The sequence below is a fragment of the Vicia villosa genome, linkage group LG4, assembly GCF_029867415.1.
Source record: "Vicia villosa cultivar HV-30 ecotype Madison, WI linkage group LG4, Vvil1.0, whole genome shotgun sequence".
Lineage (NCBI taxonomy): Eukaryota > Viridiplantae > Streptophyta > Magnoliopsida > Fabales > Fabaceae > Vicia > Vicia villosa.
Genome location: NC_081183.1, coordinates 165,552,902 through 165,566,931, shown reverse-complemented (window position 1 = coordinate 165,566,931; position 14,030 = coordinate 165,552,902). Strand labels below are relative to the sequence as shown.

Sequence of the window (14,030 nt, the reverse complement as noted above, 5' to 3'; positions counted from 1 at the left end):
ATAAAACCTTAGGAAAGGGTTGAGGGTGCCTAACACCTTCCCTCGACCTGATTATAATAACTTACACTGAATCTCATAACTGCGTAGGGTTTCCTATTCACCCTTCAGAATAGGTGGCGACTCTAAAAGCCTAATTTTTAGGGCAGGTTGCTACAGCAGCTCACTTCTGAAGAATGATTCAAAGTCAGCGAGAATATGATCTCTTCTGCTTCTTGCTCCAGGAAGAGGTTGAGGGGTTCGTCTGATAGCTTTAATAACACTCATCTTTCTCAAGGTGAGAGCATTCAGGCAGCTTCCAGAATCAACAACAAGATCTTTAATGATCCCTTGAGCATCCAAGTCCTCAACAATCTTGGAATGAATCAGAAGGTTTGTAATGATCCTTCCAAAAGGAATAATAGAACATTTCTTTGTTCTGAACGCATTCTTGGAATCCCTCACAGCATTCCACATGTGGTTGAAGATTATGTAGATAACATCAACCTTCTTCTGAGTGGCAATGCAATATAGAATGTATTTCTGCTCATTGTTGACAAAATCTGCAGAATGGGTTGCTTTCCTGTGATAGAAACACCCAAGAAGAATCTTGGTCCAGATTTTGTAGAGGTCCCTCATGTCCTTGACACGACTTGTCTCCTTTACGTCTGTATAAAGAGTAGTCAAAACCTCTTCCCAATCAGCCCTTTGATCAATTTCATAAGCACCCTCAGGGTTTCTTAGATCAAACATCATTCTTAAGATGTTTTCAGTAACAACCACAAACTTCCCATGGACAAAGGACAGAATAGATTTAGGAGCAACAACAGCATGCACCCAAAATTCCTTTACAAGATCTGGGTAAACCGGTCCACAGAACTCAACAAATAGAGAGGTCCATCCTTGAAAGATGATATCTTATTTAAGGCATAATTCATGTTCTTCGAGACTATCAAAGTCTACCATGAGTTCCCAGATAACTTCCAACTCCTTTTTGGGAATAGAGCAGGAAATAACCAGAACAATTTGCTGATCTTCTTCTTGAAGATGGAGAGGAACAGATGAGCCAGCATTGAGAGACGATGAAGCAGCCATTGAAACAGTACTGAGATTGCAAGAACTATTTTTGGGTTTGCGCTTAGGGTTTGAGAAAAGACCAAAAAGGTTGCAAAAATGCATGCAAGAAGAAAGAGAGAATGGGAGCGAAAAAGATAAATGTTATGATTTGAAATGTATTTATAGAGACGGATTTGAAAAAGAATGCAATAAAATTATGAGAATGAACAGTTACAGAATCAAATGAAATCAATAGCATTAAATGATGAGTGACGTTAGGTGAGAGATCGTGGTAAATGAAATGATTTAACACAGTTACCTAGGGCGTCGTCCCATCAGATTCACTCACGCTTTTACCAACCGTACAGACACGTGTTCACCATCAAAATACACTTGATGACAGCTGTGTTGTACTGACTAGAACTTTTCATCTTCTGATTTTGATCACTGTTTCTGATTATTGTTCTATAGAAATGATCTATTTCTGATAGGATCATCTTTCTTTCCAAGGATCACATCTTCTGAGTGAGTTGAGGTGAGTCTAGAAGATCTTCTGACAGTTGGCTCTTCAAAAATTTTGAGATTCTCTAAAGATGCAGCAACTTGATCTTCTGATCCTTTGCTTCTGAGACTTTCAGCTTCTGAAACTTTGCTTCTTGGTTCTTCTATATCAATATCTATATCTGCAAAATTCTCAAACTGCTTTGGCTTTTCAAGACCAAGCTTATCATCAAATCTGATATTGATTGATTCTTCTACAACCAATGTTTCAGTATTGTATACTCTGTAGCCTTTAGAGCGTTCAGAATATCCAAGAAGAAAACATTTTTTTGCCTTAGAATCAAACTTACCAAGATGATCTTTAGTATTCAAAATAAAACACACACATCCAAAAGTATGAAAATATGAAATGTTGGGCTTTCTGTTCTTCCACAATTCATAAAGAGTTTTATTTAGAATAGGTCTTATAGAGATTCTATTCTGAATATAACATGCAGTATTTATTGCTTCTGCCCAGAAGTGCTTAGCCATATTGGTCTCATTGATCATGGTTCTGGCCATTTCTTGCAGAGTCCTATTCTTTCACTCTACAACTCCATTTTGCTGTGGAGTTCTAGGGCAAGAGAAATCATGGGCAATACCATTTTCTTTGAAGAACTCCTCAAAGAATCTGTTCTCAAATTCACCACCATGATCACTTCTGACCTTTATGATTTTAAACTCCTTCTCAGATTGGATCTGAGTGCAGAATTCAAAGAACACTGAATGAGACTCATCCTTGTGTTTTAAGAACTTTACCCATGGCCAGCGGCTATAATCATCTACGATGACTAATCCATATTTCTTCCCTCTGATAGATGCTGTTTTGACTGGTCTAAACAGATCAATGTGCAGAAGTTCTAACGGCCTAGAGGAAGAGACAACATTCTTAGATTTGAATGCAGGTTTGGAGAACTTGCCCTTCTGACATGCTTCACAAAGAGCATCTGATTTGTATTTCAGATTTGGGAGTCCCCCGACCAAATTTAGTTTGTTAATCTGAGAAATATTTCTCAGACTAGCATGTCCTAATCTTCTTTGCCAGACCCATTGCTCTTCAGAAACAGACATAAGGCAAGTCACCTTCTGCTTCTCAAGATCAGAAAGATCAATCTTATAAATGTTGTTCTTTCTCTTGCCTGTAAATAGGATTGAGTCATCCTTCTGACTTATAGCCTTGCAAGAATTTTGATTGAAGATTATATCATAACCATTGTCACTTAATTGACTTATGGACAATAAGTTATGCGTTAATCCTTCTACAAGAAGTACATTAGTAATGGAAGGAGAGTTACCAATACTTATGGTCCCAGAGCCAATAATCTTGCCCTTCCGATCTCCTCCAAACTTGACTTCTCCGCTAGATTTAAGCACCAGGTCTTGGAACATAGACCTTCTTCCCGTCATGTGTCGCGAGCACCCAGAGTCCAGGTACCATGACATTTTGTGCTTTGTCTTCTTTGCTGCCAAGGATATCTCTTCAGAATCTGATTCTGATGTAGATTCTGATCCATCATCCATTGTGGCCATCAGTGCAAAGTTTGCTTGCTCGCCTTCAGAGTCTGATTCTGATTCTGATTCAGAATCATCCCATGTTGCCATAAGACCCTTCTTATTATGAAACTTCTTCTTGGGATTCTCCTTCTGAAGTTTTGGACATTCATTCTTGAAGTGTCCATGCTCATTGCACTCATAGCAGATGACCTTCTTCTTGTCAGATCTTCTGCCACTAGAAGATTCTCCTCTTTCAGGCTTCTTTGAACTTCTGAAGTTCTTGAACTTCCTTTGCTTGCTCTTCCAGAGTTGGTTAACCCTTCTGGAGATCATGGAAAGTTCATCTTGTTCTTCTGATTCTGATTCTGATTCTTCATAATCTTCTTCTTCAGCCTGAAAAGCATTAGTGCATTTTTTATAATTATATTTTAATGCATTAGACTTACCTTTCATCTGAGGCTCATTTGCATCCAGCTCTATCTCATGGCTTCTCAAGGCACTGATTAGTTCTTCCAAAGAGACTTCATTCAGATTCTTTGCTATCTTGAATGCAGTCACCATTGGACCCCATCTTCTGGGCAAGCTTCTGATGATCTTCTTTACATGATCAGCCTTGGTGTAGCCTTTATCTAGAACTCTTAATCCAGCAGTTAGCGTTGGAAATCTTGAGAACATCTTCTCAATATTTTCATCGTCCTCCATCTTGAAGGCTTCATATTTATGGATTAGGGCAAGATCTTTGGTCTCCTTGACTTGAGCATTTCCTTCATGGGCCATTTTCAATGACTCATATATATCATAGGCAGTTTCCCTGTTAGATATCTTCTCATACTCAACATGAAAGATAACATTCAGCAAAACAGTCCTACATTTATGATGATTTTTGAATTGCTTCTTTTGATCATCATTCATTTCTTGTCTTGTAAGCCTTACGCCAGTAGCTTTCACTGGATGTTTGTAACCATCCATCAGAAGATCCCATAAGTCACCATCTAGACCAAGAAAGTAACTTTCAAGTTTATATTTCCAGTATTCAAAGTTTTCACCATCAAATACTGGTGGTCTAGTATAACCATTGTTACCATTTCCATTGTGTTGCTCAGCTGAGCCAGATGTAGATGTATTTGTTGGATCTTCACCAGCCATCTTTTACTGAATCGTTTTTCTCTTCCTGAATCTTTTCTAAACACGGTTAAGTGCTTGCACCTTAGAACCGGCGCTCTGATGCCAATTGAAGGATAGAAAAACACTTAGAAAGGGGGGGTTTGAATAAGTGTAGCTTTAAAACTTGTAAGATAAAAACAATTTGCACAATGATTTTTATCCTGGTTCGTTGTAACTAAACGACTTCAGTCCACTCCCTTGGAGTGATTTACCTCACCTAAGGATTTAATCCCCTAGTCACACAAGATTACAATGGTTTTCCACTTAGACAACTTCTAAGTCTTCTAGAGTATACTGATCACAACCTGATCACTCTAGGAACAAACTGCTTAGATACCCTCTAAGACTTTCTAGAGTATACTGATCAACACCCTGATCACTCTAGTTCTTATAAATTAATGTAAACAAATTCTTTTAAGAGTTACAATGCTTCTTAGAAAGCTATTATCACAACTGCGATTTTCTCTTAAGTTTAAGCTTAATCTCACTAAAGTATTACAATAGTAATGTAGTGAGGTTGATGATGAAGTTTGAGAGCTTTTGATTTGAACAGTGTTTCAGCGTTTTTGCATAAGAGTATTATATATTTCGTAACCTTGCTTCTCATCAGAACTTCATATTTTCAGGCGTTTGAGAAGATGACCGTTGGGAGCATTTAATGCTTTACGTAATCCATACAACATTACATTTAATGTTTCACTCTTTTGTCAACTACCTCGAGCCTTGCTTTCGCTGTGTCTACTAACGTTGCCTTTAATAACTTATAACGTTCCTTTTGTCAGTCAGCATAGCCTGCCATCTTGTACTTGCTTCTGATCTGATGTTTGTGTAAACAACGTTTGAATATCATCAGAGTCAAACAGCTTGGTGCAGAGCATCTTCTTGTCTTCTGACCTTGAAGTGCTTCTTAGCGTGATACCATGAGAACTTCAGTGCTTCTGCTTCTGATCTCAAGTTCTTCTGATGCTTCCATAGACCCATATTCTGATTCTGCTTGACCATCTTCTGATGTCTTGCGCTGATTTTGTGCATACTCTTTATGTAATCCGTGAAATGGAAATTGCGTAGTATTAGAGTACCACATTATCTCATACAAAATTCATATACATTGTTATCATCAAAACTAAGAATATTGATCAGAACAAATCTTGTTCTAACACAATAGACTTGCATTTGATAGCCCAAGTTGTTTCAAACTCATAGATTCATCATATCGGTTTGATTTATCTTATACAACTAGTGTCTTACCCGTGCGTTCGCACGGGTATCCGTCGTTTTTGCGCATTGTGATTGAGGGAAATAAAAGATGATGGGGAAAATTTTATTTTGTTCAATATAGATATTATTGTAAAAGTAAATGTCCTAAAAACAATTGTGTAAAATATAAAAATTTCTTTTCAATAGGTTTGGACAAAGTTTGAGATATATTGATTAATAAGCATTATTTTTCCCTTAATATTCAGTATTTCGATCAGTAACTTCTTGTTCTCGTTAATATTCAATATTTTGATTAGTAACTCATGTTCTCGTTAATATTGAATATTTTATTCAGTAAATTCATGTTCCCGTTAATAGTCAATATTTTGATCAGTAACTTCATGTTTCCGATAATATTCATTATTTTGATTAGTAACTCTGTATTCTCGTTAATATTCCGAATTTGTTCCCGTTAATATTTAATATTTTGATCAGTAACTTCATAATCTCGTTAATATTCATTATTTTAATCAGTAAGTCCGTGTTCCCGTTAATATTAATTATTTTGATCAATAACTTCGTGTTCCCGTTATTATTTCAAATTTGTTCCCGTAAATATTCAAAAAAAATATAGTAAAAGGTATTAATAAAGGATTAAATTTGGGTTAAAATTGAAAAAGTTATAAGAATTACATACATAACAGTCATGACATTGTAATAGATTAATAATCAATAAATACAATATGCAATGATGTTTAAAATTACATCTCTATCAGTTTTCTAAATAGTTTAAACATACCCAAACTAAATAATTGAAAGACCATCTTATAATATTTTTCTACATCTAGTCAAACCAAACAGGAATGAGTATGTCACAATGCTTTATTGGAAGGGTACATTGTTATTAACTGATTTTCATGCATTGCTAATATATGTTGTCTAATTATTTTCTTGGAAAAATTGGTAACCAAAGCTTTCATGTCCTTGTCCAAATATGGTGAATGTATGGGACAGATTGAAGAGATAAGATATTCGTGGTGCAAATTCGTTGTTGTATACCCCATATGCCGGATGAACCTTTAATGTTGGTATAATGTTAGAAATTTGACCAGTTTCCTCACACACACAAAAATGAAAAACACATGTTTGTCTTCACAAATAATTTGAAGATATATTATCGTGAAAGTGGTATTATCAAGAGAGGAAAAGTAATACTATTGGTCGTTAGATTCAAAAACAAAATAATTCAATTAAATTCATCAACCATGAGTATCTCCATTAACTGATAACATTAGTTTAACATTTGCAACCATTTTATTAGAGTGGAGATTATCCATTAACAATTAAAACTACTCTCTGATTACAATCCAATTCCTAAATAACGAGAATTGAAATAATAGATAAAAGACAATTATTTCATCTAACTAAACAAAGCATGTGGTCTTATTGTAAACAAATACATGATCTGAAATGAAATCAACACTTAAATTAAATGCCTTGCTGAAGCATTACCCGGACTCATATTGGAAGACCATAAAGCTGGATAAAACCAGCAGCATCACCTTGATCATATGTATCATTGCCCAATGCATGCAGATAGATAGAGATAGCTTATTATATTTTACTGGTAGTACATCATTTGTTGTGCAGCAGCTACATTTTGGAACCCGCCGTCATATATCTCCCAGCTTGCTCCAATTGCGGCCTACTTAAGAGGATGTTACGCTTGGAGATGCATCAATGCAGCATGGACACCATCCATCTTGCTCATTGCTATCTTCCTCTCGCAGGTCAGAATATCAGTTGCGGAAAGACCTGGCAAAGGTGCAACAATAGGTGGAGGAAGAGGATTTGAAGCAGTTCCAGGTGTAGTCGGCTTGCTCCCCCAAGAGCAGTGTATTTAAACACAAACAATATCAGAGGCAATAAGAACGGTGAAAATTATATTCATGAATAATAAATAATTAGTAGAGATACAAACTAATTGCAATTCCTTATAATTCATTGAGCACAGGTTATGAAAGCATGTCAATTGCCAATGTGGAAAACTCACCTTAATTAGTTTTCTGCCGAGATAAGACTGGGCATTGCCCATCTTAATTGCCAGAGCTGCTTGCGCGTGAGTACTAGACCTCACAAACCCAAACTCTTTATCACGCTGGACACAAACCTCCTCTATCACACCAGCCCCAATGGTATAGAAATGACGATGGAGATCAAGTTGTGTTGCCTCTAGAATCAACAAAAGGTCATAACGATTAAAATGAGAACATCAATTTCCACAAATTTCAAAGATACAACTCACGAGTAAACATCACATATATCAAAATCAAAAGGCAGAAACTTAAAACTAAATCTGCATCTCTACCATAATGGCCAAAACAGAAACGCAAAACAAAACAATAAGCTAAAACTGGTGAATGAATGTAAAGACTGGTTATAAATGGGTCTATGTATTTCAATATATTACTTCTGTTGAATCATAAAAAGCTTGAAAAGTTATCAGTAGACTATTGATTGATGGACTACTTTGTTCAAACCATAAATTGAAAAATAGAAATAAAGTTTCTTACCTCAGAACCAAGGTTACCCACATAAACAGTTGTATATTTAGGATTGTTCTCAGGAGCATCATTGTTAGGTGTCTCTTTACCATCCTCTGAACAATAAAAAATTATGATAATTGCATGCCTAATATTCCGTCAGTTAGCTATGAAAACAGAAGTCTTAATGAACACTAATTTTTGAAAGTTCGATCACGTAAAAAAATTTAGGTCAATGGTAAAAAGATGCTAACAAAAATTAAGTAAGCCCCCAGATAAGTTAAATGTGAAAGTATTTGATTCAAACATTCCTTTATTGTTTTAGGAAGTACAATATAATTACCATATGAGCCATTTGTTATGTTTTCTTTGTTGAAACCATATTGAGTGTCATTATATACAATATTTATTAGGCGCCTATTGATTAGAAAAACTGCTAAAAACTAATAGCATATTTTTCAGCCGGGTGGAAACACTTGGTGTTTCAGCCAAGCTCCGAACCCATTACAAAAAAAAAACACTTAGGGATCGCAAATTGTTAAAGCCTTTAACTTAAGTAGTAATTTTACTTTTCTGTGAAAATCAACTAAATAGAAAAACTAATGAAAGTGGATTAGTCTTGTATGTTAAAAGGAGTTATCAAGTCGTCTGCAATGCATTGGTAAATCATCCCAAATGATTTTTTACAAAAAGATTATACTTACGCAGTATGGTACTTTTGCTTCCTGCTTGCACATCCTTGGATCCTTCAGGAAGGCCCATCTTCTCTGTGGTGTCATTTTTTTTACCTCCCCTTTTCACTTGGGAGGACGGCAAGCTAGACCCTTCACGCGAAATTTGGAAGGAGGAAGCGCCCATGGCGGGATGAGTTTTGTTTCAGTTCTTCCTATGATATCACACGAACTTTTTAATTATCCTAACGAGTAAGAAAGGGGAAAAAGATCTCAAATAAACCGTAGGAGTTTGCTAAGTATGGGGATTCACCTAGACTAGAAATTCTGGAGTCCGGGGGGTCGGTAATACATAAGGAAGAGTTTAAGCACCCTACATATCCGTAGTACTCTACGGGAACCTTCTCTGTATCAATGTGATTGTGTTTGTTACTTATTAATGGGAAAGTTTCTCCTTTGTGTTAGGAGAGAGAATTGAATTGAATGAAAAGAAAGGCAGACTGACTGACTATTTTTGGTATTTTATTAGCTCGCTGAGATTCCTTGTGAACCTCATGCCTACATATCCCTAATGGAAGTCAGAGCTTTTTGTAGTTCGGGGAACTAATTAGGGATTTTGATATATTTTTGGTGCCTTGCTTGAAGCTCAAGGATGAAGCTTTGAATTAAATCTCTGTTTACAGTAAAGAGACATGAAGTCATCTTTATAGAGAGGTATTTCTACTATTCCACCACAAACATTTTAAAGTGACATAAAAGCTAAATTCATTTCATTAAGAGAATGAGCCTACTTGGTTGATCAAGTATGACAACCAACATGCCTCTTGAATGAAAGAAGGATTCTCATCCAAATTAGGGAAAGTGTCCAAGTCTGGGTTTGTTTGCCTCAGAGCATGCCTTTCAGAGTCCTAAATGGGAGAATGTTTGAAATTGAAATTGAAATCGAAATTGAAATGTTTGTTTGATTGAATGTGGTGAGATAGGAAAAAGATCTCTTTATAGAGATAAGCTATGTCTACCCACTGTTTGAAAGATTTGATTTTTTAGCTGGCTTGTATGAGGCCCAAGCTTGAGGCTTTTTGATTTTTTTATTGACTCTGGGAGATAACTCCACTGGGGATGGATTTAAACTAAAGAGTTTTGTGTTCTGTACCAAGCCCAAAATTGAGGCTGAATTTAGCTGGAGAGTATTTATTTGAGGGATTTTATTTGGTGTTCTGTACAAAGACCAGAATTGTGGCTGACTCTACTTAGGGAGACTCTATTTTGTGCCTTGTATGAAGCCCAAGGTTGTGGCTGACTCTTACCTGTGGAAGTCATTATTTCATGCCTTGTATGAGGCCCAAGGTTGAGGCTGACTTTTTGGGGAGTTTTACTCAGCTGGAGGATTTATCTATTAAAAGACTATTTTTTTGGAGGCTAACCCTTTCCAGGGGTTTTGACTCAGCTGGTGAAATTATCTTATTAAAAGACTGATCTTTAGAAGCTAACCCTTTCCAGGGATTTTTGGATTTAAAGGAGTGATTTTGGAGGCTAACCCTTTCCAGGGGTTTTGAATGATAGCAGAAATATTATCTAATTGAGACTTCTTGTTTTAAAGCCCAAGATGAAGGCTGACACTGACTGAAAATAAATAACTATGGATCCTAGACTCTGCTAAGGAAATTAATAAAGATAAGGGTGACAGAGACTGTCCATGTCTCTCATTCCAAAAGGTGTACTCAATATGAGATTGAGACATTCTTAGCTTGTTTAAAGTCTGGTTTAAATTAGAAGAAAATCACCAGGGTAGGCTAAAAGGTAACTAAAGACCAGTTCCTATGTTTATAAGAAACCTGATGGGTCCTTGTATACAAGCTCAAGAGGAAGTTGGAAATGCTTTTAAGAAGCCTGTGGGTCCTTGTACAAAGCCCAATAGGAGGCTAATCGAGGGTCATCGAGGGTCCTTGTTATAGCACAAGAGAAAGCTATGTGGTTTTGAACTTATTTTGTCTCTAAGCAAAAGGGTAAGAGGTTTCACCGGGAATAATTCCTCTTGGGTGGATGTATCCTATTTTTTGTTCTAAGGCTTTTTTCAAGATGTTTCACCGGGAATAATTCATCTTGAGGGTTTGAACTACAAATCTCTAATTAGGAAAGATCCTTCACCGGGAAGACATTCTCAGTCCTAGGCCATAGTCCTATAATATATATATAGTTTAACTGTCCTAAGGTTTATACTCATACGTAGTTCTAAACAATATATAAACAATTCTATATTTGACAGTAATTTAAATAAAGACTGTAAATTGAAAGCTTGTAAAGCCTAACCTGGATGGAGTGGAGGCCTTTGAAGATGTATGTACAAAGCATTACCAGCAATTTTATTGATAAAAGTTGAATATTTATGATAAACAGTTAAGGGTTTTTGAAAACAGAAGAAGTGAAGATGGACAAAGGTCACATAGGTATCTGAAGAGTTTCACCGGGAATAATGCCCTTCAAATACCAGAAGAAAGTTTTGAAAACAGAAAGAAGATTTTGTAAATACAGTTATTGAAAACAAACTAAGAAAAGAAAAAGGTGTTGGGACTTACACTCTATTAGAGGCCCAAAAGAAATGATTTACTATTTATGAAAAACAGTTGAAAATGATTTGAAATGACACAAGGCTTTGTTGTCTGAAAACCTTAGTCGTCTGTTTAATTAAGGTTTGAAAACAGTTTTGAAAATTGACAAAAGTCAACTTAATTAGGGTTTAGACAAAGTTAATACCTAATTAAGACCTACATAATTAGGGTTTTATCACAAAAAATATTTACAAGAGATTAGGTTTTGAAAATCAATAGAAAACCATATTTAAAGTATTTTAAAATACTTAAAAATATGTTATTTTAAACCCTAAAAATATATATATAAATAAATAATATTTTTGTGATTTTTTGGGTTATTCATAAAATAGATATATTAAATGGTAAGTGTGTGAAGAATGAAGTGAAAATGATTTAATTTAATAGGTGAATGAATTATTTAAAGTTGTGAAGAAAATAGAATAACCAAGTGATAAAAAAAAAGGTTTTTGTCTCCACCAAGGTTTGAACCCACGCCCTTTACGTTACCAGCCCAAAACAACGCCATTGAGCCAACGTGCGCTTGGTGACAAGGTAATGGTTCCATCGCAATACATATGTTATTCAAGTGCATAGAAGCAAAAAAAAGAAATAAAATCAAAAGGTCTGGGGCGAGGGGGATTCGAACCCCAGACCTTGGGCACGCGCAACACACAAAGACTCTTTACCACTGGGCTATAACGATTTAGTCGTTTATGAAACAACCACCATTCAAAATAAAATAAACTTAAGCCCTGAATTTGAATTTTGCGCGCCACCACCATGGTCATCTTCAACCTCAAGCTCTCATATTTTTGAAATTTTGAACTCTCTCAATTCTCAACCATTTGCAAAGATGTAAAGACCAAACTTGCTCTAAATTCACTCACGATTCCAGATATATAACTAACATAAATTTATATTAACTATATCTACTGAATTAAAAAAAATACGTGAAGAACCCTAAAATTCAAAAACAAAATTAAATGATGATGCTGATGAATAAATGCATGAGAGTAGAGGGCTTTTGATCCTCTAAGGATACTAAATGAATTGGTATCGAGCTTTATAAGAATGAGTACTTGAATAAGTGAGTTGGAGTTTGAAAAAGTACCTCTGAAAATGGAGGTCGCGAGGATGATGAGCAACACCTGGGCTTGTGAGAGTGATCCTAAAAGCTTCCTGGGGACTAAGTGGTGCTAACTGAATACTTATTATGACTTGAATCCTTCTGAATCGCCCAACTCGACTCCTTCAAATTGAGCTTCAAGTGAACATGGAGGTTGATGAATTTGTAGTTACAGATGTGCTGCAGGCATCTGAATAGTTTCACTACACCTCTAGGAACATGTTGACGTGCTTAGCTTGGCTTGACACCTTCTGAATTCTTCTACAGACCTCAAATTGCTTAAGCTCCAAAGTTAGAGTGACTATGGTGTTACATCACTTGCAGAAGTGATCCAGGTGCTTGGATCACCTCTAATGAACCCCCTTGATATGTTAGAATGATTACTTCTCAAAGAAGAGCTCTGGTTTGATGAAAACGATTCTTCTTGCCAAAGAACTTTGAAAAACCATAATCACGAGGGAGAGAAAGAGAAAGCAAGAATTGGAGTTGCTTTGGTGTGTTTGATACTGAGGTATTCACTTGTATTTATAGGCAAAATGTTCAGAGCAATTGGAGATAGTAAGCTTGCTTAATGAAGTAAGTTTGGTTTCTTAAGCATGAAGAAATTTCAAAGAATATCAAAGTGTGATCATTGCATTTTCGAGTTAGTCCCCTATCCATTGATCTCTTGTGATCTTAGGGAACATTTCTGATGCAGATTGAGCTCTAATTGGCTTAGGGAAAGATTCCTTGATGATTCACCAGTTTGGCCATAAATTCTCAAAATGCAATCATTATATAATCACATGTTTTGGTTTTGGAATATTCTCTTTAAATATTGTGTAATGATGCAAACGATCCTCTCCTATCCTTGCAATGTTTCCGAGGTTTAGAGGTACCAATTAGTGTAAGTACTTGCACAAAATTGCCAATTTCAAACTTATGCATGACCCATAATTTCACTTTAAATGCCTAACTTTGATCAATCATATCTCTTAGCTCAAGATGAATTTGGAGAAGGTTGAGCACAATTTGGAAAGCCCTTAACATGTATTTCAATTCATTAGTTTGGTGTTTGCCCAAAATCTTTAGGGAAAATAGTGAAGAAGTCCCATAAAGTTTGAAGAAAACTAGGGTTTTCTTGCTAGTTTTGTGAAGGCAGTCACTTTGAAGCTCCATATCTTTTCAATGGTTGATTTCTAGCCAAAAAATCAGATGTGATAAAGTTGTTCATTGGATCAAAATCTACAACTTTCATGTTGGAAGTTTTTTTTCAGTTTGTAGGTGAAATTTTGAGATAGTCCCTTCCAAAGTTTTTTTAGGGTTTCCCAAATGTGGTCCCTGATTTTAGTCTTTGATGGGGCTCAAAACCCTAGACTGGTGAAGTAAGCAAACTTGGGTTCAGGTGATGGGTGTCTAATCAATCATAGGTGAATAGAATGAAGTCTTTGAGTCCTATGTTTGTTGGAGATCATCCCTTTTATTGACTGATCCTTTCCCTGAGCTCTTTTGTTTCTGAACACCCTCGATTAAGCACCAGATGAACAAGTGATTGTTCTGAGTATCCGTTTTGATTCTGATGAAAAGCCTGAAAGTATGACATCTCAGGGGGGGGTCAAAATTAGGGTATGACATTGTCTACCAAAGCCTAAAATCCCTAGCAATTATACAAAAACAGTCAGACACTTTTACC

General features: G+C 35.9%; 1 long non-coding RNA gene across 1 annotated transcript; it reads right to left on the bottom strand.

Annotated features, from left to right (window-relative positions):
* Nucleotides 1-6,727: 6,727 nt before the first annotated feature.
* On the bottom strand, nt 6,728-8,324 carry LOC131600164 (uncharacterized). Its single transcript, XR_009283043.1, has 3 exons — nt 8,001-8,324; nt 7,481-7,659; nt 6,728-7,303 (listed from the first exon to the last, which is right to left on the bottom strand). It is a non-coding gene; the product is annotated as an uncharacterized LOC131600164 (long non-coding RNA).
* Between the last annotated feature and the right edge of the window lie 5,706 nt (nt 8,325-14,030).